Source organism: Vigna unguiculata, chromosome 6 (assembly GCF_004118075.2).
Source record: "Vigna unguiculata cultivar IT97K-499-35 chromosome 6, ASM411807v1, whole genome shotgun sequence".
Taxonomy (NCBI): Eukaryota; Viridiplantae; Streptophyta; class Magnoliopsida; order Fabales; family Fabaceae; genus Vigna; species Vigna unguiculata.
In genome coordinates, this window is record NC_040284.1 from 10,894,448 (window position 1) to 10,920,432 (window position 25,985).

The window sequence follows — 25,985 nt, forward strand, 5'->3', positions numbered from 1 at the left end:
AATTAAAATCTATTTTTTATAAAATTAAAAGTAATTAAGTATAAAAGTTTTACAAAAATTAAGTATTTGATATTTATATTAAAATTTAGTGGTAAAAGTCATTTTATTAAGTCATTTCAAAAAAAAATTAGTATAACATTCATACCAATAGAAATTTTGGTTTAAAATTAGTAAGAGATAATATTGTTCTATTTTGAAAAAAAAAATAAAAATTAACAAAACATGAGTACTTAATAAAAAAGTAATTAATAAAGTAATATGTTAAAAAGTAGTTTTTAATAAAAAATATTAGTATAACATTTATACAAATAATAAATTTGGTCTGAAATTGAGAGGAACAATATAAATATTAGTACTTAATTTTGTAAAAATATTTATACTTAATTATTTTTAATCTTATAAAAAATGGATTACAAAAATATTTTAATTATTAAAAAAAATTGGGATAAAATTGAATCAGATACACATACTTAGGTACTAAATTGAAACAAAAAGACATATATGGAGACTAAATCGAAATCAGCACAATGACATCTCATAGTGACACTGACATGTGGCATTGCAATGCCACATGGCACTAACAATGCCACGTGTCACACAGGGCTTGACACGTGGCATTTTCATTTTTTTTTTCAAAAAATTAAAAAAATTTAAAAAAAATTTAAAAATTAAAACAAAATAAAAAAAAAATCACATACTAACACGTGGTACGTTGACTAACGACATTAGTCAACTCTATTTGAAAGGGACCTAATTGAAGCACTTTTTCAAAAGTTGGGATGCAATTGACACTTTTTTTAAACTGGGTATCTATTTGACATACTAGCCCCCCAAACTGGGCACTATACGAGTAATTATACCTATTTTTTTTGATTAACTGAAAAGAAATGCAATAAGGTAGAAATTAACAAAATTTCAGTGAGAAGTTTAAATTGATTCTTAGATATATTTAATAAAAAAAAATGGTAAAGATTTTACCAATATTTTTAATTTTCAAATTAATTTATAGTGAAATATATAAATTAAAATTATTACTAATGTTTTGAAAATAACTAATAAAGTTGTTTAATTATAAGTGGGTGTGCAAACGCAAAGCCCACTACCACAAATTATGACATAGGCTTTGTTATTTGGATAGACTTTAGAGGAGTACTATTTCTAAATGCAATGAAAATCACTAGCCTAGGTCATAGACCTTCATAATCATCTATTTATCTCGGGTAAGTATGTGGTAAGGTATCACATATCTAACTTGTAGCTATTATTGCTACTTCGACAACTAAAATTTGGATGTGAGATTAGGCAAAATAATTTTAAAATTAGAATCAACGTCCCTAATTTCCTTAGTACGTCTCTTTATCGATCTATATCTAATTTTAAGATCATACTAACGAAGCATCTGTGTTTCTATTTCCTGAAAAAAGAAAACAACAACATTAATAATTAAAACGAATCACTTTAAAAAAATCATATGTAAAATTGATCCAATATTTCATAACTATTATGTGCTAGCACAAAATATATAGATCATTATCTCAAATTGCATTGTAATTATACAACGTATTTTTGTTGATCATTTTACTAGTTTTACATGTTATACTTTTACAAGAATAACTTATCAAGCCTTTAAGATGAATCTACACTTAAAGAATCATAGACTAAGAAATAATAAAGGTAATAAAAAGGTGAAAACAAATAAAGGAAAAGCAAAAAATTCTAAATCTTACCAAAGTTTGGAAACAAAGTTATTGTCACAATTAAAACATAAAATGTTTTAACAAACCATATAGCTAGTTGAATCGTAAAAACAATAAAATGTATTTCAAATTCAAATGTTAACATTGATTTAGAAGTTAGTATTTGATAATGATAAGACCATGTGACTATTATATTATGTTATGATATTATTAAATAATGAATTATCTCTAACCCCTTTAAAACATAAAACAATGTTTAGATATTTTTCTATTAATTAAATAGAAACAAAAAAGATATAAATTGACAAAACATCATTGAGTAGTTTATACTAATTTTGTTTGATAATTTTAATAAAATAAAATTGTAAGTAATTAGTAATTATTTTTAATTTTCAAATTAATTTATAGTTAAATATATATGATTAAAATTATTACTAATGCTTCTAAAAGAACTAATAAAGTTGTTTAATTATAAATGAAATAATTATAAATACAGATTATGTTTCTATAGAGAACAAACAAGATAAGTTAGACACGAACGTCACCTTACCTATGTAGTCCGTTATCTCCTCAGTTGGCCTCTTCCCGGTTGGTACATGTCTGTTTGGACCCGGGAGGGGTTACCTGCAGAAGGGATTCCGAAGCTCAAATCAGCTAAAACTCTCCAAAAGTCAAATCAAGTGATTAATGGAGTAATGAATGCGTACCTTTAATTATTGGGATCCACGTGTATTTATAAAGTATTAATTATGTCTGGTTATGCCATGGGCCGGGCCCTAGCTTGGGCCCTAGTTTTGTTAAAGGCTTGGGTTAGGGCCCATGCCCACTTACAGCCCAAAACTAGGGCCCAAGCTAAGGCCTAGCCCATGGCATAACCAGACATAATTAATACTCTATAAATACACGTGGATCCCAATAATTAAAGGTACACATTCATTACTCCATTAATCACTTGATTTGACTTTTGGAGAGCTTTAGCTGACTTGAGCTTCGGAGTCCCTTCTGCAGGTAACCCCTACCGGGTCCAAGCAGACACGTACCAACCGGGAAGAGAACAACTGAGGAGATAGCAGACTACATAAGTAAGGTGACGTTCGTGCCTAACTTATCTTGTTTGTTATCTGCAGGAACAAATTATTAAAATATCATAAATATAAATCAATTACATTCAAATTTTATGTTTAAAAAATAATGACTTTTACAATAAGAATTATAAAAGGAAAACATTTTTCCAAAATAAATCAAATGTCTCTATAAAAACAAAAAATAGAAAGAATAATTTAATGTATTTTCTAATAAAAATAATTAAATATAAATAGATTTAGAATAAGATGAAATATAAAATTTGAAAAAAAAAACTTTAGCTTAATCATAATTAATTTTTTTTGTTATTTTAGTTTTTTAGTATTATCTAGACTTTCGATTGTGATATATGGTGTGAAATTTTATTTAATTATATAATTAGAGCATAATTTATAATAATTAACATTCGTAGTTTTCAAAGTGCAGTATAAAAGCTATAAATATAGTAATAAATTATAATGGAATTTATTTTATTTTTTAATGCCTTTTTGTCGTTATTATTTTATTTTGGTTTCATTTAAATTTAATTTTATAATCTTGTAACTAAGTTAACATTATATTCATTTTATTGTAGTTTTAGTACTGATTATTGGTACAAGCAAAGGAATGAGGAGAAATAATTGTGGAACTACGTTATTATTGAATGATAGGGAGAAGTTTTTTATACATGAGGTAAGTATGTGTTCAGTTAAAACAGAATATTTGACTTATATCTAGTAACAGTATCACAAGCTAATACTCTTTCTTAAGTCAAGTATATATCAGATATAACTCCAACTCTCCTCTTCAAGTTTTCAAACCTCTCAATCTTCAACACTTTTGTGAAAACATCAACTAACTGCAACTCTGATTGCAGTATTTCACAACAATTTCCCCTTTATTCACCATGTCTCTCAAGAAGTGATATTTCAGTTCTATATGTTTACTTATACCATGACTCACAGGATTTCTAGATAAGTTTATGATAGAAACATTGTCAATTCTCATCTTCATATGTGCCTTTATAGGAATCTTTAACTCCTTTAACTATTCTCCAAGCCAAACTTCTTGGCATGCTGCAAGGCTTCCCAATATATATTTGGCCTCACAACTGGATAAAGCTGCCACTAGTTGTTTCTTGGAGCACCATGAGATAAGAGCAGTTTTCAGTAGAAACACATACCTAGAGGTGCTCTTCCTTTCCACCAGATCACCCCTGTAATCTGAATCATCATACCCTGCTACCTCCAGTTCTGATTTTTGTTGTCAAATAAGAAACAATATTCCATAGTTTGTTGTGCCTTGGATGTATCTCAACAATATTTTGGCTGCTAGCATATACGACTTCTTTGGGTTACTCATGAATCTACTTACCAATCCCACACTGTAAGCCAAATCTGGTTTGCTATTACACAATAGTCCGTTTGAACTTTGTCTCATCCATTGCATCCCCTGATTCATCTTTGGTTAATCTCAAGTTAACTTCAATGGGACTCATTGCAGCATTACATGAGATCATATTAAATCTCTTTAATAATTCTCCAACATATTTTTTTCTGATGCATGATCATTCCTGCAATAGTGTAAGTGAATTCCATTCCAAGAAAGTAGCTCAACCATCCTAGGTCTATCATCTCGAATTCAACCACTATATTCTTCTTGAAAATTTCAATGTCCTCAATGTTTGACCCAGTCACAAGTAGGTCCTCATCATAAAGACATATGATCACCAAATCTCCTTCTATGCCTTCCTTTACATACATACCATGTTCAACAATGAACTTAGTGAACCCAAGATCAAGCAAGAATGAATCAATCTTATTATTTCAACCTCTAGGGGCTTGCCTTAATCCATACAAGGCCTTTTGTAGTTTGACTCAATGCTCCTTCCCCTTTACCACCAATCCAAGAGGATGATGAACATAAACCTCCTCCTCTAAGGGTCCATGTAGAAATGCAGAGTTAACGTCAAGCTGGAATAATGGCCAATTTCTCTCATATGCCTTAGCTATAACCACTCTTATAGTTTCTATTCGAGCCACTAGAGCGAAGACTTCAGAAAAGTCTACTCCTTGCCACTGGAGAAATCCCTTCACAACAAGCCTCGCCTTATACTTGGAGATTGACCCATTAGGGTTCAACTTTTGTTTGAACACCCACTTCACACCTATGCAATGCTTCTTTTAAAGATCTATCAATTTCAAGGTCTCATTCTTCTCTATTGACTTGAGCTCCTCATGCATTGCATCTCTCCAGACTGATTATGTCATAGCTTCTTTTTCATCAATTGGTTCAACACCTGCCACTAGTGTTATGTGCACTAAATCTCCATCATCATCAACCTGTTCATTAGAATGCATTTCAAAATCAAAAAACTTGTGTGGCACTACTCTCTCCCTTTGTGGCACTACTCTCTCCTTTTGTGGCCTTTGAGTCACAAAATCTTATGCCCCATTCATATTTCCTGCTATGACAATTTCTGGTGGAGTTTCAGTTCTTGATCCAATTGTTTCAGATTCTGTCTGTATTGCACAATCAAGTGTACACTTCTTTAGGCTAGTCTGCTTATTTTTCCAGTTCCAACTTTGATCCTCCAGCACCAGTACATCTCTGCTCAAGACCACCTTCTCTTGGTTTAGATCAAAGAGCTTATATGCTCGCTTAGGATGATATCCAATGAAAACCATTAATGTAATTTTATCTTGCAGCTTGGTTCTCCTCTAATCAGATATGTGTTTAAAAGCCAATGACCCAAAGACTCTAAAATGCCCAACTGCAGGTTTTAATCTAGACCATACCTTTAAGGGTACTTCACCTTCCAACACCTTTGTAGGACATCTGTTTAGGATGTAAACAGCCATGGTGTAACATCCCGACCGGATATTACTAATTTAAATAAAATAAAGTAAAATAATATCAAATATGTCATTATTATTCAAAGTTCTTTCCCAAAACGCGAGAAAATTAAAACCTTACTAAAATTTATCAAAATTTAAAACCATAAAGTAAACTCCATGTTTACATAGTTCAAAAATGATCAACTAAATGTTTACAAAATAGTCAAATGTAGTTTATAAAACTTCCCAAGCTAACCCCTCTCCGGCTTTAAGTGTCACCAGCTCCACCTGAAACAATGTCTGCTCCTGTATAACGAATTACACGATCATCGCCAAACACACAGAAAGGGTGAGCTCATGTAACAATATAAACATATAATTTAATACATAGAATTTCACCCCTAAATTAATTTTTTTCAGCCAATGCTTAACCAAGAAACCTTATTGCCCTAAGGTTTCCAATCCACAATTTCATGACCATGGACCCAGGATATATATGCTTCCACAAACCTGCCCGCTCGTGGTCCTACCTCTACGAACCTCCCTGCTCGTAGTCCAACTCTACGGACCTCCCCACCCGTAGTTCATCACACGTGATCCAACAGTTACGAACCTCCCCGCTCGTAGCAGCCCTCAAGTATGAGCACGGAACATACGAACCTCCCCGCTTGTATCCTCACACAAGAGCATCATAATATGAACCTCCCTGCTCATATTATCACGTGTTCACCACTAGTCATGAACCTACCCGCTCATGACACAGTCAAGCACCTCCTGGTCCAAGTCCATATCGCAACACATCAAAAAAAAGATTAAGAAAAACACACTGCCCTATACAAGATACATGCTCAAGCTAGTCTTAGGGATTCCAATGCTTCCACGAACCTGCCTGCTCGTGGTCCAACTCTACAAACCTCCTCGCTCGTAGTCCAACATGCGTGAACACCTACTATGAACCTCCCCGCTCATAGTAGCCTCTAGTGTGAGCACGGAACATACGAACCTCCCCACTCGTATCCCCACACAAGAGTACAACAGATACGGACATCCCCGCCCGCATCAATCACGCATCTCAAATCTCCGTTTCGAACCTCCCTGCTCGTAACTAATCCAGCATATCCCTAACCAAGCTCACAAACTCATCCATGCAAATTCATCTACAATGGACCCTTGCTCCTGCATTATCAGCGCCACCAGGCGAAATGGAAGTGCAGACCGCTTGACGGTTCCACAACACCGTCAGGTATCACGACACACAAAGCTTACCTATTTTTGGTTATTGCTTAGCACTTCACTCTTCATCGTCAGGGGTTACACCAGTAATGTGACACTACTGGTTTTAGGTACTCTAATTAAGTTCCTAGTATCAAACAATTCAATTCTCAAACATCCAGAACCCAAAATACGCATTCATATACTTCATATACTTAAATTTACAACATGACAACTCATATGCATCATTCAATTATAAACACACATCTATCCCTTTCTAAATTCATATAAAACCATCAAAACAAAAGTGTTATACCCAACACACAATCATGGACAACCAAACAATATATAAACCAAGAAGAACACATAATCATTACCCCAAAATATCGCACGGACAATAAGATAGTAATAAGGATAAAAATAAAAATAACAACAACAACAATAATAACGATAATGATAATAATAATAAAATGAAACAATAAAAATAAAAATAAAATAATGAAAATAATAATAAAATAAAATAAACAATAATAATAAAACAACAATACTAATAAAATAAAATAAAATAAAAATAATAATAATTAAATAAAGCATTAATAATTAAACAATAATAATGGTAATAAAACCATAAATAAAACAAAACAATGATAAAGTTAATAATAATCGTAATAATAATAATAATAATAATAGTAAAATAATAATAATAATAGTAATAATAAAAATAAAAATAATACTAGTAAAATAAAATTAAAATAATAATAAAACTAAAACTAAAAATAAAAATAATTATAATATAAATAACAATAATTATAATAATAATAATAATAATAATAATAATAATAATAAAAGATAATAAAATAATAATAATAATGATAAAAATAATATTAATAATAAAATAATAATAATATTAAAATAAAATAAAATAAATAATAATAATAATAATAAGAATAATAATTATAATGATAATAGTAATAATAATAATGAAAATAATAATAATAATAATAATAATAATAATAATAATAAAATAAATTAATAATAATAATATTAAGGATAATAATAAAAGTAATAATAATAATGATGATAATAATAAGAATAGAAATAATAATAAGAAGAAAAATAATAATAACAATAATAGTAGTAAAATAGAATAATAATAATAATAATATAAATAATAATAATAATAATAATAATAAATGTGTTGTGTTTAGAAGAAGAATTCTAAACACGCACTCTAGAAATACCAATCTAAATTAATAAAATTACCTCTGGAATCCCATTTATAAACCACTTTCTATAATTATTCAATTCCCCTCTTATATAATATATTAAAAATTACTAATTATACCATATCATAATTTCTATAAGAAAACACTAGCAAAGAAAATTACTAATTATTCTAAAACCTTAACTGCAGCATACCAAAAGTTTAGTCACTACCAAAACTTAATACCCAAAAGTTATAAGTCATATATAATATCAAATACAACAAAAAAAGAAAAGAAAGAAAGCCAGTCCCACTTCTAACCTTCTTTAAATATATATTTATATTAAAAAAAACGATTTAGTGTAATCGATGCTCAACACCAAAAGTAGATAATTTGTTTCCTTTTTTTTCTTTAATATTATATAAATTACTATATATGATGAATGTCGTAAAATATCCTCCTAAAATATTATAGCATACCATAACACCACATTTATCTACTTTTTCATATAACTAAAAAAAATGAAAGCTTTAGAGTGCAACCCCAAGTCATGCCATTGTAGAAGAAAAACATAAACCCTAACCTTTCCTTTGCAACATTCACCCACAAATCAAGAAAACCTCTATTCATTCATGCTATATTAGATTTCGTATCACTAAAATTCACCGATCACATACTTAACATTCAAACAAAAATTTGATGATACTATATCACCATTACAATCAAAATTTCTAAAATATAAAACAAATGCATCACATTTTTTTTATTGTAAACAATAATTCAATCAAACAAAACTTAAAATCTTCTTTCAAAGGAAGAGATTAAACTAGTCAGCTCCAAAAACCCCTCTGTTAGGGTTTTCTCTACCCTTTCATATTCAGGCCACAACTAATTTTTTAACAAAAAGAAAGTTAAATATAAGTTCACCAAGGTTTGAACCTGATGAAGGATTATCTTGTTTCCTTTTAGAGTTATGAATATGGTGAAATTGTTTAAGAAAGCTTTTTGAAAAATCCCACTGGACATTAAGATAGCATGCTATCTAGATGTGAAGGTTCATTTCTCAAGCTCATGAAAGGAAGAAGAGAGTTGGATTCAAGCTTAAACACACACAACAATAACAACACTAAAGAGCAAAATGAAAGAAGAAACAATAAAAATGGAAAGCATAGAAGATGAAGAATGGAAGAAGCACGCCACTCATAGGGGGGATCTAAGCCAACCAAGCCCTAGAGATGAGTGATGGTGCCGCCACTTGCAAGCAAGATAAGGCAAAGGTGAGTTCACTTCTAGGAAGGAGAGCTCACGAAAATTGGTGGTTGAATGCACAAAGTTTATAACAAAATGATCAACCCTTTTACAAGACAAGGAGCACCCTTTAAATAGGAGTTCATAGGGGTCCTTTAGCAAATACAAAAACATGAAAAAGGATGAACTAGCAAACCCTAAACCTAATGTGAGAGTGAGTCTTGGCCAAGTGAAGGGAGATGATTGGTGGAGGCATTCCCATGAGGATTCTAGGCCAAAAGAGGAAGGAGACCAAGTGACCTTCTAAGGCATAAACCACAAAGGTAAAAGGAGACAAGGTACATGTCTACTTTTGCTTTTGCTTTATGCTTTTTGCTTTCCTCTCTCTTCTACTTCATCCAAGTGCTTCAATCACCAAGTGCCACCTAGCCATGCTCTACTTTCTCTTAATTACCTACAAAACAAGACAAACAAGGATTAGCATGTTGGTTTAAGTTAATCTAATCTTGGTCAAAGGTCAACTTTGGATCAAAGTCAACCAAAATAAATCAACTAGAAACCAACTTAGGGAATTCAAACTAAAGTAATGCAAAACAAAGATAAAGGTGATGGAATAGAAGACTCCCCTCTAGACATGCTTCTAGTGATCCTTCTTGAGGGAGCTTCTAAGGAGGTGGTCATGCCTTCATCAGAACCCATACCATGCTCATCATTAAATCAATGCCTAACCACTCAAGCAATTTATATTTTGTCATAATTCACCTAATTCTATAATCATGCTATCACTCAACATGATCATGCATATTATTATTAAAAATTAATAATAAATAAAACAACACATAATTGGCATACATAGGACTTGAATCCAAGTCTTCTCACACAATCAAAGTACTCTTAACCATTTGAGCTAATACTTTTCCACATCACATCAATCAATATTTAATGCCATAAAGGCTCTCATTACCCGCATTTATTAATTAATTATTTTTTTAGTTATTTAAATTTCTCGGGTCTTACACATGGAAGTTGCTTCATCCCACAACTTATGTGGCAAACCTTTTTTTTCAGCAAACTTCTTCCCATGTTCAAGATTGTCCTATTCCTTCGCTCCGCAAGTGCATTATGTTACAAGGTGTAGGGTGTAGGGTGTTGTGACTTCATGCATAATCCCATTAGCTTGATAGTAATTTTCAAATGCATCAGAGGTGAATTCTCCCCCACATTTGTTTTGAGAGTTTCTAGTAAGTTTCCACTATCCCTCTCGACATTGGCTTTGAACCTCAAGAAAACTTCAAAAGCCTCACTCTTCATTTTGATCATATACAATAAAATCATTCTATAATACTTATCTACAAAGGTAATGAAATACTTGTTTCCACCTGATGAGGGAACCTCGAAGGATCTACATACGTCTGAGTACACTAGTGCTAAGCATTTTTTGGGTCCCATCTTTATGTTTGTTTGGAATGATCTTCTGGTTTTGTTTTCTAGCCAAGCAAACTTCACAAACATTCTCTAGTAGGGTTATATCACACATTCCAAAAACCATATTATTCTCACAAAGTTGCTTTAGACTTCTAAAATTCAAGTGGTCATACCTAAGATGCCATAGCCAGCTCTTATCATCCTTCTTGACTACAAACAGGCACTGCGCATCAACTGCCTTCAAGTTAACTTGGAAGGTTCGATTCTTTGAGATCTTACTTCTCAAAATCATATTCTTGTTAACATCGAAACACTTAACTTTTTCATAGTTTCCCATCACGATAGTAAATCCTTTCTGCACCAATTGACCTATGCTAAGGAGATTACACTTCATCTCTGGCACAAACAACACATTTGTATCACACTTTTGAACCATCTTTTCTTAAGATGACTACATCTTCACCCCCTCAACTTTCAAGGTATTGTCATTAGCAAATCACACCTTACTCCTTTTTCCGCATTAAAATTGATAAGCCACTCTTTATGATAAGTCATTTGATTCGAACATCCCGAATCCAAATACCATGACTCAGCTTGTGAGTTTGCACTTCCTACTGTAGTGGTTACCATCAAAGTCAAGGGTTCTAAAGAATCAGAATCCTCTTGTGCCATATGAGCTTCCTTATCTTGATACTTCTTTTTCTTCTTGTCTGCATAACATTCATAGGCGTAGTGACCCATCTTGTGGCAATTGAAGCATTCAATGCTTCTTTTATCTTTCTTCTTGTGATGGTTCTGATACTTCTCTATTCTTTCATTCCCCTTTGTTGTATTTGACTTGCCATTGTGATCTTGAGCAATTTTACCTGACTTCCATTCTCCCTTTGCTTGCTTCCATTTCCATTTCTTTTTGTTTCTTTCATTTTTCGTGAAATGGTGTGCTTTCAAAGCCCGCTAAACATTATTTGTGTCAACCAGCTGCATCTCATGTGCTTCCAAGGAACTTTGGAGTTCCTCAATCTTAATATGTGACAAGTCTTTAGACTTTTCAATTGCCATTGTGATAAAATTAAATTTCCATGGCAACGATCTCATAATCTTTTCAACAACCATCAGATCAGATATTAACTCCCTATAACCCTTCATTTGATTAGTGATCATGAGTACCTTAGTAAAGTATTCACCAATTGTCACCTTCCTCTATTTGTAGTAACTCATATTGCCTCCTTAGGGTTTGGAGCTTCACTTTCTTAATCTTTTCCCTTCCCACATGACTTTGAATCAAGATGTCACATGCTTCCTTCGCAGTGTTCACATTTTGAATATTTTCAAAATGACTATCATCAACACATTGATGAATAAGAAACAATGCCTTGCTGTCCTTCTTCGCCATTACGACATTCTTCTCTTCAATTGATCCGGAAGCAATCACTTGGCCAATGATGTAGGATTATCTTGTTCCTTTTATAAGATTAATGAATATGGTGATGATTGATTAAGAAAACCAAGGAAATCCCCACTGGACATTAAGATAGCAAGCTATCTAGATGTGAAGGTTCCTTTCCAAGGTTCTAGAGAGGAGTAGGATGGATTGATAGAGAGTAAGAAACCAAAAGGAAATACATATAATAGAAACAATATAAACCAAGAAGAGTAAAGAAACATAAAATGAAAAGCAAGGGAAATGGGAGGAATGGAGGATTCACGCCACTACAAGGCTAGGCTAGAAGAAGCCATGGCAACCTTGAAGATGAGTGGTGTATGCCGCCACTTGCCAAGGCAAGATAAGGCTTGAAAGAACTCCACTCCCTAGAGAGGAATACTCTCACAAAAGGTTGAAACACAAAGTGTATAAATTCTCCAAAATGTTCAACCCTTGTACAAGTGTTAGAGGTCTCCTTTAATAGACAAGTCTAGGGGCCCCTTAGCAAAAGAACTAAGTTAAAGGATTACAAAAGAAACCTAGCATGTTCTAGGAAGTAGGTCATCCTAGGATGCACATGGGTGAATTTTCGTCCAAGCCATCTAGGTGGCATGTCTTCATGGCCAAGGCTCCCAAAGGAAGGTTCTAGAACATTCTAGAAGACTTGGCTTCCAAGGCATGCGGGCCTCCCCTTTCTAGATGCTTCTAGAAAGTCTTGTTCCTTCTCTCTCTTCCTTAGGACGCCAAGTGTCTCCTATGTGGTCCTCCTCCTTTCTTATTCCTACAAAAGCAAATTAAGGAATTTATTAGCATGTTGGTTTAAGGTTAAGCTAATCTTTTGAGTCAACAAGTCAACCCAAAGTCAAGGTGAACAAGTCAACTTAAAAATAGTCAACCAAGCCAACTTAATAGAATTTTAAACTAAAGAAAATAAAAGCAAAGGAAGGGATCAAGGAACTCCCTTTCTTCTAAGCATGTGCCATGGGCCATCATCCTTGGTAGGGATCAATCCTTTATCATTCTCCCCTTGTTGGAGAGAATTTGACCTCAAATTCTTGAAGTCTTTATTGATGGAGCTTGACTTGAGTTGAAGAGAACTTTCTTCATCTTTAATGATTCCATCCCTAGTCTTGGATGATGAAGGATTGACCCCAACCAAGGATGAAGGCACATACTTAAGAAGACTAAGCATGTTTAGAAAGGAAGTTCACTAATCCTTCATCCCTTTCATTTGTGTTTGTTATTTTTGATTCCCTAAGTTGACTTAGTTGAATCAACTTTAGTTGACTTGTTGACCTTTGACTAGGTTTGACTTGTTGACTATAGTTGACTTAACTTAAGCCAACATGCTAATCTATGTTTATTTGCTTTGTAGGTTAATTAGGAGTAAGAAAGCAATGCTAGGTGGCGCATGGTGATTGGGGAGCATAAATGATGTGGAGGAGAGAGTAAAGCAAAGGCATAAAGCATAAAGTAAAAGCCATGAAGCTAGTGTACCTATGTACCTTTGGTCTCCTTTGTTTTTAGCACACTTTGGCCACTTTTTGGAGACATGTGAGACAGATTCTTTGTCTCCTTTTGTGCTAGAACGAAATTAGCCTTGCACACACCAAAGTTAGGTCTTGTGTCTCTCATTTTTGTAACCTTATTTGACCTAGTTTCTAGAAGCTAGGGTTAGGTTTTTGTAGAGACATCCTTAGGTATCTTTTATTTGCTTAGAGGCCCCTAAACTCTTCTATATAAGGGGTGCTCCTAGACATGTAAAAGGGTTGAACATTTTGAAGTAAAAACACTCTTGTGTCTCAACCATTTGTGAGAGTTTTCTCCCTTGGGAGTGAAACTTTTAAGCCTTATCTTGCATAGCAAGTGGCGGCACACATCCACTCATCTTCAAGGTTGCCATGGCTTCTAGCCTAGCCTTGTAGTGGCGTGCTTCTCACATTTTTACCATTTCTTTCCTTTCCATTTTATGTTTTCTTCTTCCTTTAATTGTTCTTGGTTTTCTATGGTTTATGTGCTTTCCATTTCCTTTTTGTTTTGAATCAATCCATCATCTTCTTCTCTTGAGCTTTGTGAAAGGAACCTTCACATCTAGATAGCTTGCTATCTTAATGTCCAGTGGGGATTTCACTTAGCTTTCTTAATCAACTCACACCATATTCAATAATCTTAAAAGAAAACAAGATAATCCTTCATCATTGGAGATGCCCTCTTTCTTTTTAATGCCACTCTCCTTTTCTTGCTTGTGTTTTTTTTCAGCTCTCTTTGTTTGGGAAGAGAATGAAGAGTGGTGTTGCACCTCTTGCTTTGAAAAACTCTTTTTGTAGGCAAGTAACTCCTTGGTGAAAGCTTGCCCTTTTTCTTTTTCTTTTTCATCTTTTATTTTATTTTTGTCTCATTTTCTTGTGGTGGTAGGAGAGGTAGGATTGTGAACTTCTTTCCTAGGGAGGAGAAAACATAGGTGTTTGCATGGCCATCATAAACAACTTTTCTATCAAATTGCCATGGCCTACCTAGCAAAATATGGTTGGCTTCCAGAGGCACAATGTCACATAATACCTCATCCTTAAAATTGCCAATTGAAAAGTTAATGAGGACTTGTTTAGTTACTTTTATTTCTTCTTCCTTAAGCCATGATAGCTTGTAGGGTTTGGCATGAGGAATGGTTTTCAAGCCAAACTTGTCCACCACCCTTGGGCTAGCCATATTTACACAACTTCCACTATCTATGATGAAGGGACATATCTTGTCATTGATAAGGCACCCTTCATGAAAAAGGTTTTGTCTTTGAGAAGGATCAAGTTCTTTGGGAACTTGCCCTAGTTGGCGCCTTACCATTAACAATCCACTTTCAAGGGGTTTAGTCCTTTCAATTGAAGAAGAAGTGTAGGAAGAAGTATTTTGAGGGGAAGGGGAAGAAAAATGTTCACTCTCATCATCACTCTTCTTTAAGATCATTGTCCTCTTGATTGGGCAATTCAAAGCAATGTGTTTATACCCCAAACATTTAATGGAACTTGATCTTTGAGAAGTGGAACGGTGAGTGTGACCACTTGGTGACTTATTTTTACTTGATGGTGCTTGGTGAGACTTAGAAGGAGATTTATCATGTTTCTCTTTAGCTTTTCCCTTCCATGAGTGACTATAGTAGTGGTTGGGTGAGTAACTCTTCCTTGCCCTATTCTTTCTTTTCAAATGAGTTTCAATCCTAAGGGCAAGTGTGAAAACATTTTAAAGAGTGGAGTACTCATACAACTCTACTTGGTCTTGTATGTCTCTCCTAAGACCATTCACAAACCTTTTTATTTTTTCTTTGTTAGTTTCTTTTATTCCAACCCTAAACATTTGAGACTCTAATTCTTTAAAGTACTCACTCACACACATAGGACCTTGGTGAAGCCTTTGGAGCTTCAAAAGAAGTTCCTTCCTATAGGAGGGAGGAACAAATGTAGCGCGCATAAGAGTTTTAATATCCATCCATGAAGCCGCGAGTGGCCCTTGGTCATAATTTTTACAAACTTTATGCCACCAAGTTTTGGCATACTCAAAAAATCCTAACACTACTAGATCAACTTGTATTTGATCCTTTACATGATTTTCATTGAAAATTTGTTCCACTTGAGCTTCCCAATCAAGGTAGATTTTGGGATCACATCCACCATAGAACTTAGGAATCTTTGGAGTTTCCTTCTTTTGTGATGGTTGGTGCCTAGAATGCTCTCTTTTCTTATTTGGAATGGTTGCAATTGTTGTTGAATTTGTTGTTGCATTTGTTTCATGTAAACTTGAAGGGTTCTTTCTTGTTGTTCTCTATCTTCTTGTCTCTTAAGCTCCACTTCTTGTAAGATTTTACCAATGTTTACCAATGCACCTTGATTGGCCATGGGAGTCATCATCTCACTTTCCTACAACAAAACTCAAAATCCGAGAAAAGGGGGTGTTAGTGACAATTGGTAACCAAACCCGAGACCAAGTATGGTTCAAAGAAATTCACCCAAGTGTTTAGATCACTCTCCCCCAAAGCAACAACACAAGGCTACACTCAAATCCACCAAAAAGGAGTGAAATTCTTTCAAAGTTTTTGGAAACCTTTTCAAGACAAGTTCAAGTTGCTTGGCCACTACACTCAAAGGAAAGCAAAGGAAGAAAACTACTAAGACAAAACAAAGAACCTAAAGACAAGCAATAAAAGTACTTAAAGCCAAGAAAGCTAAACTCTAAGGAAAGGATATCAAGGTGACAAAACTTTAAATCAAAACAAGCAAGAAAAGCACATGAAAAGACTCTATTGGACAAATACTTGAACTATGCATCACCAAGTCTCAAATCATGAATACACCAAGAAAGATCATAACCAAGTTTTAAGCATGGAACTAATTAGCCAATATCACCCAACACCCAAATATGAAAACTAGTAGCATAACACTTAGTGGAAACAAAATTTTGGTTCATCAAAGAGCCATATTGCTCTCGATAAGATTGTAAAAGTGTACCAAAATTTTTCTTCTTTCAAAAACTAGTTTCATAAAATGATGAGAAAGGTGTTTTGGGTGGCTTGGACACTTAGTTCCTAAATTTTTAGGCCAAAATCAAGTTCAAGGAGCATACATCATACAAGACATAAGGTGAATGCAATATTTAAATACTTGGAATAACAAGAACAAGAAAACTTCAAGCTAACATATGATATATCACTCAAGCAAAAGTTAGGCACATTTAAAGACTCAATCATGTAGCTATCATGCATTTAAACTTTTGGAAATGAAGGTCAACGATTAAGCACACAAAGACATGTTATCCAACAACATTTAGGAGTAAGAAGAGTATCAAAAACAGTAGCCGAAACTGCCCAACATAACCTGAAAAACGTTGATTCGCAGTGATCTCGGCAACTCTGACCCTTGCTCACTATTTCAATCATAACTCTCTCCACAGAACTCCAAATGAATTGGTTCTTTTTTTTAAAAAAACTAGACTAACAAAGCTTTTCTTTTGACATCAAGAACGTTATTTTTGGACCACTGAGCAGGTGCAGTTTAATCTTTTAAAATCGTGAACAGTTTCTGCTAGCGTTGTTTTTGTGTGCAATGGAAGTGGATTTGGATCATACCAAGATAGCTACAACAAAACAAAGTTAGGACATGAAAAATACCATATTCTAGACAACCTAAGCTTTAGATACCAAATGATGTAGGATTATCTTGTTCCTTTTAGAAGATTAATGAATATGGTGATGATTGATTAAGCAAACCAAGGAAATCCCCACTGGACATTAAGATAGCAAGCTATCTAGATGTGAAGGTTCCTTTCCAAGGTTCTAGAGATGAGTAGGATGAATTGATAGAGAGTAAGAAACCAAAAGGAAAAACATATAATAGAAACAATATAAACCAAGAAGAGTAAAGAAACATAAAATGAAAAGCAAGGGAAATGGGAGGAATGGAGGATTCATGCCACTACAAGGCTAGGCTAGAAGAAGCCATGGCAACCTTGAAGATGAGTGGTGTGTGCCGCTACTTGCCAAGGCAAGATAAGGCTTGAAAGAAATCCACTCCCTAAGGAGGAATACTCTGACAAAAGGTTGAAACACAAAGTGTATAAATTCTCCAAAATGTTCAACCCTTGTACAAGTGTTAGAGGTCCGCTTAAATAGACAAGTCTAGGGGCCCCTTAGCAAAACAACTAAGTTAAAGGATCACAAAAGAAACCTAGCATGTTCTAGAAAGTAGGTCATCCTAGGGTGCACATGGGTGAATTTTCGTCCAAGCCATCTAGGTGGCAAGTCTTCATGGCCAAGGCTCCCAAAGGAAGATTCTAGAACATTCTAGAAGACTTGGTGTCCAAGGCATGTGGGTCTCCCCTTTCTAGATGCTTCTAGAAAGTCTTGTTCCTTCTCTCTCTTCCTTAGGACGCCAAGTGTCTCCTATGTGGTCCTCCCCCTTTCTTATTCCTACAAAAGCAAATTAAGGAATTTATTAGCATGTTGGTTTAAGGTTAAGCTAATCTTTTGAGTCAACAAGTCAACCCAAAGTCATGGTCAACAAGTCAACTTAAAAATAGTCAACTAAGTCAACTTAATGGAATTTTAAACTAAAGAAAATAAAAGCAAAGGAAGGGATCAAGGAACTCCCTTTCTTCTAAGCATGTGCCATGGGCCATCATTCTTGGTAGGGATCAATTCTTATCAGCCAGTTTCTACCACGTCAGTGACATCCTGAAACTTGAACAACACCTTCATTTGAGTGCTCCATCTATTAGAATTTTTCTCTAAGAATTGGAAGATTTTATGAGGGAATATGATTGTCGCCACTAACCACTCTTCACCCACAATTGATCAAGAAACTAAATCTTGACTCCCCTACTGTGTTGTCTGCTCCTACAACCAGTGTCTCCTCGCCTCACTACCTAACTTCCTTCTTCAGTCGTGTTTCTTGATGTCAACGTCCCCGAAAATTAACTAAGGCTCTAGATACCACTTCTGTTGGAACAAGCACAAGAGTGAGGAGAAATAATTATGGAATTGTGTTATTATTGAATGATAAGGAGAAATCTTTTATACAGGAGGTAAGTATTGTTCTGTTAAAACAAAAAATACATAATACTCGACTTATATCTACTAACAATATCACAAGCTAATATTGATATGTAGTAGATTTATTCAATGTGGTCTCTCACTATTTTTAAGTTGTCCCTATTTTAGGTAAAATGTGTCAATGTGGTCCTTTCATTAAAAATATTTCAAATACTATTACCAAATGATATGTGACCTAGATATGACATTTTCAACTGACGTGTACATTACACGACCTTCTTAATCATTTTCTAAGGTGAAAAATTTATTATGTTACGAACATTGAAGGCAAAGCAATTTCCACAAATAGGGGTTTTTGTTGGTTGAATCTGTTAGATTTAGAGACACCATTTTTGCTCTACAATGGTGGGCAGAGGCTGATGATTGATGTTTTAGTTTTGCTATCTTGGTTCATATAGATGGCTGGTTTTCTATTAAGTTTTACAGTAAAAGCCACTTTGTGATTCTTTACTTGTTGTTGGCATGTTTGTTTAGGGCTTTATAGTGGTTTGAAAATATTGTGCTAATGAGGTTTTGATTTGATATGTATTTAATTGTCTAGTTTTTTATTAGATTTCACTTTGTGAGTTGATTAGGATTATGATCCCACCTTATGCAAATGTGTTTTGCTTATGGTCCACAAGTTCTTTAACATATGTATACTTACTTGTCACCTTTTTCGATAAAATATTTTCACAGATTATAATAAATAAAAAATCTCTAAACAAGGATGACATTATTTTCTTCTTAAGAGTAACTACCACAATAGCCTGTGTTTTCTTTCAAACACGAAATGTTTTCGTCGCAATGGTCTCTACACTTGTCACCCATTCTCTTACAACAAAATAGTCCAACTACAAAACTATAACTCATTTAAATATTCTAGAATGAGTGACTATTAAAACTGTTTTTAATTTGACTCACCTTGATTAGAAAAAAAGAAAACAACATTAACAATACGATCATAAAGACATAATAATTAAAATATATCAACCAAACATATGAAATTAGATTCCAAACATGGAAGTTAAAATTTTCACTTGATATTAGAAGGGGTTGCGCGAACGCAAACTCCACTGCCACAAATTATGACGTAGGCTTTGTCACTGGGACAAACCTTAGAGGAGCACCCCTTCCAAGTGCAATGAAAGTCACTACCCTAGGCCATAAACATTCATGATCATCTATTGACCCCGTCCAGGTAAGTATGTTCTAAGGTATCACACATCTCACTTTTATAGTGTATTCTTCCTACTTCAACCACTAAAACTTTCAATGTGGGATTAGGCAAAGTACTTTGAAAATTAGAATCAATGTCCCTAATTTACTTGGTGTGTCTCTTAATTTGATATGTACCTTATTTTAATATCATATTAAAGAAGCATTTGAGTTTTCTTTTTCTGAAAATAAAATAAAAACAAGTTTTATAAGTAAAAATAATTCCTTTTAAAACATAATGGTCATTAAATTTGATCTCGATATTTCATAACTATTAAGCTTAGCACAAAAAAATATTCTAAGATCGTTATCTGAATTCCTGTTATAATTATTCAACTGTTTTTTGTTTGATTATTATATTAGTTTTACTATTTATACTTACACAAGAATAACTCATCAGACTTTTAAGATGTTCTCGAATAGAATAGAGAATCTACACTAAAAGAATGATAGAATAAGAAATGAGAAAGATAGGAAACTCAGCCTAAAATAAAAGGTGAAAACAAAAATATGAAGAAAAAGTTTCCAAATTTTACAAAGCTTGGAAACAAAATTATTATCACAAATGAAAACATAAAAAGTTTTAACAAATCAAACTTGTTGTTCAACGGTAAAGAATTGAATGTGTTGCAATTCACAAATTTAAATGTTAACATTGATTTAAAAGTTAGAATTTTGTAATGATAACCAAACAGAAAATATGTCGGATAACTACAATTAATAAAACATTTTAAATATAAATAAAATAATTTATATTCTTCAAAAATAAAGTAAAAGACAATAAAATATCAGTAAAAAGAAAAATTAATTACATTCAAACTATAATGTCTTGGAAAAAAAATCACTCTCACACTGAGAATGTAAAAATAAAATAGTTTTCTAAAATAAATCAAATGTTTTTATAAGAACAAACAATATAAAGAATAGTGTAATGCATTTAACAATAAAATTAATTAAATATAATAAGATTCAATGTAAAATAAAATTAAAAATTAAAAAGAAAAATAAAGGTAAAATAAAATTAATAACATTGAAACTATTACTTTTAGAAAAAAAATCACCCTCATATTGGAATGGAAAAATAAAATAGTTTTCCAAAATAAATTGAATGTCTTTCAAAGAACGAACAATATAAAAAATAGTATAATGTATTTTTCAATAAAATTAATTAAATATAATAAGATTCAATGTAAGATAAAATTTAAAATTTGAAAAAAATAAAGGTTTTAACTTAGTCATGATTAATTTTTTTGTTATTTTAGTTTTTTACCAATATCAGGAGTTTCGTGTGTGATACTTGGATGTAAAATAATAATTTATATGCGTAGCTTCCAAAATGCATTATTATAAACGGTATAAAATTCGTAATAAATTGTAATGGAATTAGTTTTTATATTCCTTAATGCTTTGTCGTGAGGTTAAGAATGTTGTGCTAATGAGGTTTTGTCGTGGGTTAGATTTCACTTTGTGTGTTGATTAGGGATTATGGTCCCACCTCAACCAAATGTTTGTTGCCTATGGTCCTAAAGTTTTTTAACATATGTTTACTTTCTTGTGACATTTTCCGTAAAAATATTTCCCTAGATTATAATAATAAAGAATTTCTAAACATGGATGCCATTACTTTCTTCTCACAAATAACTACCACAATATTATGTGTTGTCATTCAAACCCGTAATATCTTTTTTGCAATGATTCTTATAGTCACTTTTATTAAAAAATAAACAACATTAACAACACGATCATAAAGATATAATAATAAAAACATCTCAACCAAAAATATGAAATTAGATTCCAAACATTGAAGTTAAAATTTTAACTTGATATCAGAAGGGGTTGCGCGAATGCAAACCCCACTACCACAAATTATGACGTAGGGTTTGTCACTAGGACAAACCTAAGAGGAGAACCCCTTCCAAGTGCAATGAAAGTCACTACCCTAGGTCATAAACCTTCATGATCATCTATTGACCTCGTCCAGGTAAGTATATTGTAAAGTATCATACATCTCACTTTTGTAGTGTATTCTTCCTACTTCAACCACTAGAACTTTCGATGTGCGATTAGGCAAAGTACTTTGAAAATTAGAATGTGTCTCTTAATTTGATCTATACCTTATTTCAATATCATATTAAAGAAGCATTTGAGTTTCTATTTTCTGAAAATAAAATATAAACAAGTTTTATAACTAAAAATAATACCTTTTGAAACATAAGGGTCATTAAATTTGATCTCGATATTTCATAACTATTAAGGTTAGCATAAAAAAATATATTAAGATCCTTATCTCAATTGCTGTAGTTATTATGCAACTATTTTTTGTTTGATTATTATATTAGTTTTACTATTTATACTTATACAAGAATAACTCATCAGAGTTTTAAGGTGGTCTCGAATAAGATAGAGAATCTATACTAAAAGAACGATAGACTAAGAAATGTTAAAGACAGGAAACTCCACTTGAAATAAAAAGTGAAAACAAATAAAGGAAAAAAGTTTTCAAAATTTTACAAAGTTTGGAAACAAATTTATTATCAGAGATGAAAACATAAAATGTTTTAACACATCCAACTTGTTGTTCAATGGTAAAGAATTGAATGTGTTGCAATTCACAAATTTAAATGTTAACGTTGATTTAAAAGTTAGAATTTTATAATGATAATTAGGGGTGGCAATGCAGGCCGACCCGACCTGCATAAGGCCCACACCGCGGGCCGGCCCGTCTCGCCCCGCACATTTTATGCGGGCCGCATACTCTGGCCCACCCTACATATACGTTGGCTTGCAGGCTGGCCCGCACAATTTGGACAGTTTTTTTTACTTAAAACCATTCTAACCATTTTGAAGCAGTCCTGGACATAAAAACAGTGCAGTAAAATCTTAAAACAGTGTAGTAACATGATTGTTGGAGTCTTATAACAGTGCAATCAACCAAAACCTGGACAAGTGCAATAAACAACATAAAAAACAGTCCATCAAATGAAGTCTTGGAGCATTAAACAAGTGTAACAAACAGTCCTGGACATCATATGAAGTGCAATAACAAAATAAAAGAGTCCATAAAAGTGGTCTAGAACACGAAAACACCAAACCAACAAAGTTCAAATAAAAAACAGTCCAAAACATAGAAACATCTTCATGGTTGTAGTCTATTGTTCTTCATCTTCCATGCTTATAACATTGGAAGCAACACCGGAGGACCCTTCATTTACCACCACATTTTTGTAAGTAATATTTTCTACATCTTCTGCATATATTCAAACCAAAAAAATAAATAGTAAGTAGGAATGAATTTACTTGACAATAAAAATAATAGAAAGTAAGAATCAAATGATTACCCTCAACAAAACCATGCTTCCAACTAGAAAGGCAAATATTGGATTCGACATTCTCGGGCAAGAGTCGACTCCTATATTTGTTAAGGATCCGAGACCCAATGCTAAAAGAAGATTCTGATGCCACAGTTGTTATTGGGATGCTTAAGAGATCTCTAGCCATTATTGATAGCTCAGAAAATCTTAAACTATTATTTTTCCACCATTCCAAGACATCCATGTGCTCCATAAATCAAAAACCTAGATTTGGTTCCTCCAAATATGTCTCAAGTTGATTCTTTCCAATTCTATTACCTAATTCACTATCACACTCTTTTAATTCCTATTAACAAAATAATGAATAAATAAGTTAGTAACATCAATATGAAGAATTCCATACAAAATACATTCAAGTTAAGTTAAACTTACATCAAATAGGCTTAGATGTGGAAGAGAAGCGGATGAGGAAGAAGAAGATTGTCCTTGTTTGCGCTTTAGAACATTTGTTGATGTTGTTGTTGGCAAACTTTTACTATATTTAGCAAAAAGTTTGTACAACTTGTCCTTGATTTTTGCCAACTTGAATTCAGGAGTAAGAGGATCAATCTTTTCAAAGCAGTAGGCCAATGTTTGTAGTTTCATTCTCGGGTCTAAAATTGCCCCAAAAGCAAGCACAACACTATATTCATCCCAATACTTTTGAAACTTAACCATCATTAATTCAGCCATATTCTTTATTACATCATCTCCATCCTTAACATTCTCCATCAACAAACTTTGAATCTTCCAAACTTGTAAGAAATACAAATTTGATGTGGGATAGCTTGTGGCAGAAATTAAGGTTATCATATCATAGAAAAGCATTAAAAACCTACAAATTTTTTCAACCCTGTCCCACTCTTCCTCTGAAGGACAATATTTGTAACTTTTGTCAACCATTGGCAAGCTTCCAAAAACACGTCGATATTTTAAGGCACCTTTGAGCATCAAGTATGTTGAGTTCCATCGTGTAGGGACATCAAGACAGAATCTACATGAATAATCAATGTCATCAAATTTGTCAAGACATTGTTTAAATTTTAAAGTTCTAGTCTCTGACCCCCTAATATACTTGATGCTATTTCAAATTTGATCTAGAGTATTGCCTAGCACCTTTAATCCTTCTTGCACAATCAAATTCAATATGTGTGCACATCAACGAATGTGAAAGAATTCCCCACTACATATCAAGCCATTATGTAGATTAAGTTGAGTTCTCAAGGAATTTTGAAGCACATCATTTGCCGAAGCATTGTCCAAAGTGATAGAAAAAACCTTTTTCTCTAATCCCCACTCTTGCAAAAGTTCATAAACTTTCTTAGACAACTCAAAACCTATGTAGGGGGGGAGGGGGGGGGGGGCATGTGACAAAAGTTAAGAAGTTTGCTATTTAGTTTCCAACTCAAGTCCACAAAATGGGCGGTCAAAGCTATGAATCCCTCAGTGTTAATAGATGTCCACATATCAGAAGTCAAGCATATCCTACTAGGAATCGAAAGAAGCAGAGTTTTAAGAATTAACTTTTCTTTGTCATAGAGTCTCCCAATATCTGCCCTAATAGTGTTTCTACTAACCATAACTGCATCAGGACACAAGTACCTAATCCAGTTTCTAAGTTCAGGATACTCAACAAATTTATAAGGCAAATTGTGCCTAACAATCAGTTCACACAACAACTGACGGTGCACTGATTGATCTATTTTCTTTGCCTTCAATTTTCCTTGCATATCTAACATCATTTGACCAATATCTTCAGTTTTGATTTTACCACACTTCATAATATGCCGATTCAAATGTGAAGTTCCATATTTTCTTCCACCACACGCAAAAACTTTGTTGCAACCATTACACTTTGCCTTATCCTTATCCTCCCCAAACTTACTAAAATACCTCCAACAATCAGATGTGTTAGCCTTATTTCTCCTTCTATCAACCTCAACCGTTTCAGACTGTTTTTCAGTATCATCTTCTTCAATTTCATTTTCACAAAGAGGTATGTTAACATCGTCCTTATCAGCCATTCTTGTTTCTAAATTAATCTAATTCAATTTCTTGATACAATACACACATTACCAAACCAAATTAGTAGCAGCCAGCAATTGAGCAGGGGCAATGGAAACACACAACAACAATGAAATGAACACACATTTCAAGCAGTAATAATGTAAAGCAACACACACATACAAGCTATTGTAGATTCATAGAAAGCAACAAAAATGAAATCGAAGGGAAGACTCAAAACCTGTGTGATTGCTGGTGCGGTGACGACCGTGAATGGCTAGCCCGGTGACGACCGTGAATGGCTTGCGGTGCGGTGACCACCGTGAACCGTGAAAATGGTCAAGGAGAGCCGCTACTACGCCGCGATGGCCGGGAATCAAGAAAAGGGTGGAGGTGGTCGTGAATCGTGAGAGGGATGAAGGAGCTCCTGGGCTACGCCGCGGTGGCCGTGAATCGGGTGAAAGGGATGGAGGGAGAAGTTGCACCGCGATGGCCACGAATCATGAAAGGGATGGAGGGAGAAGTTCCTCCGCTGCGCTGCGGTGGGCGTGACTCGTGAAAGGGTGGAGAGGTGCGCTCCTGTGGTTCAAGGTGCGCTCTTGTGGCTCGCGGTGCATAGTGGTCGTCGTCGGTGGAAGGAGACCGTTCGGCAGCAGCGACGTTGGCCGTGATTGGGTTGGTCAGCGGCATGAATTGGATGGAAGCAGTGTGCGCTCAAGAACAGATTGCATTT

General features: G+C 33.7%; 3 non-coding genes across 3 annotated transcripts; all 3 read right to left on the reverse strand.

The window, feature by feature from the left end:
• Nucleotides 1–1,074: 1,074 nt before the first annotated feature.
• Nucleotides 1,075–1,228, reverse strand: LOC114189277. The gene has a single exon (XR_003605592.1). It is a non-coding gene; the product is annotated as a U1 spliceosomal RNA (small nuclear RNA).
• An 18,501-nt stretch (nt 1,229–19,729) lies between these two features.
• LOC114189345 lies at nt 19,730–19,889 on the reverse strand. The gene has a single exon (XR_003605648.1). It is a non-coding gene; the product is annotated as a U1 spliceosomal RNA (small nuclear RNA).
• Nucleotides 19,890–21,727: 1,838 nt separating this feature from the next.
• Nucleotides 21,728–21,887, reverse strand: LOC114189274. Its single transcript, XR_003605590.1, has one exon. It is a non-coding gene; the product is annotated as a U1 spliceosomal RNA (small nuclear RNA).
• Between the last annotated feature and the right edge of the window lie 4,098 nt (nt 21,888–25,985).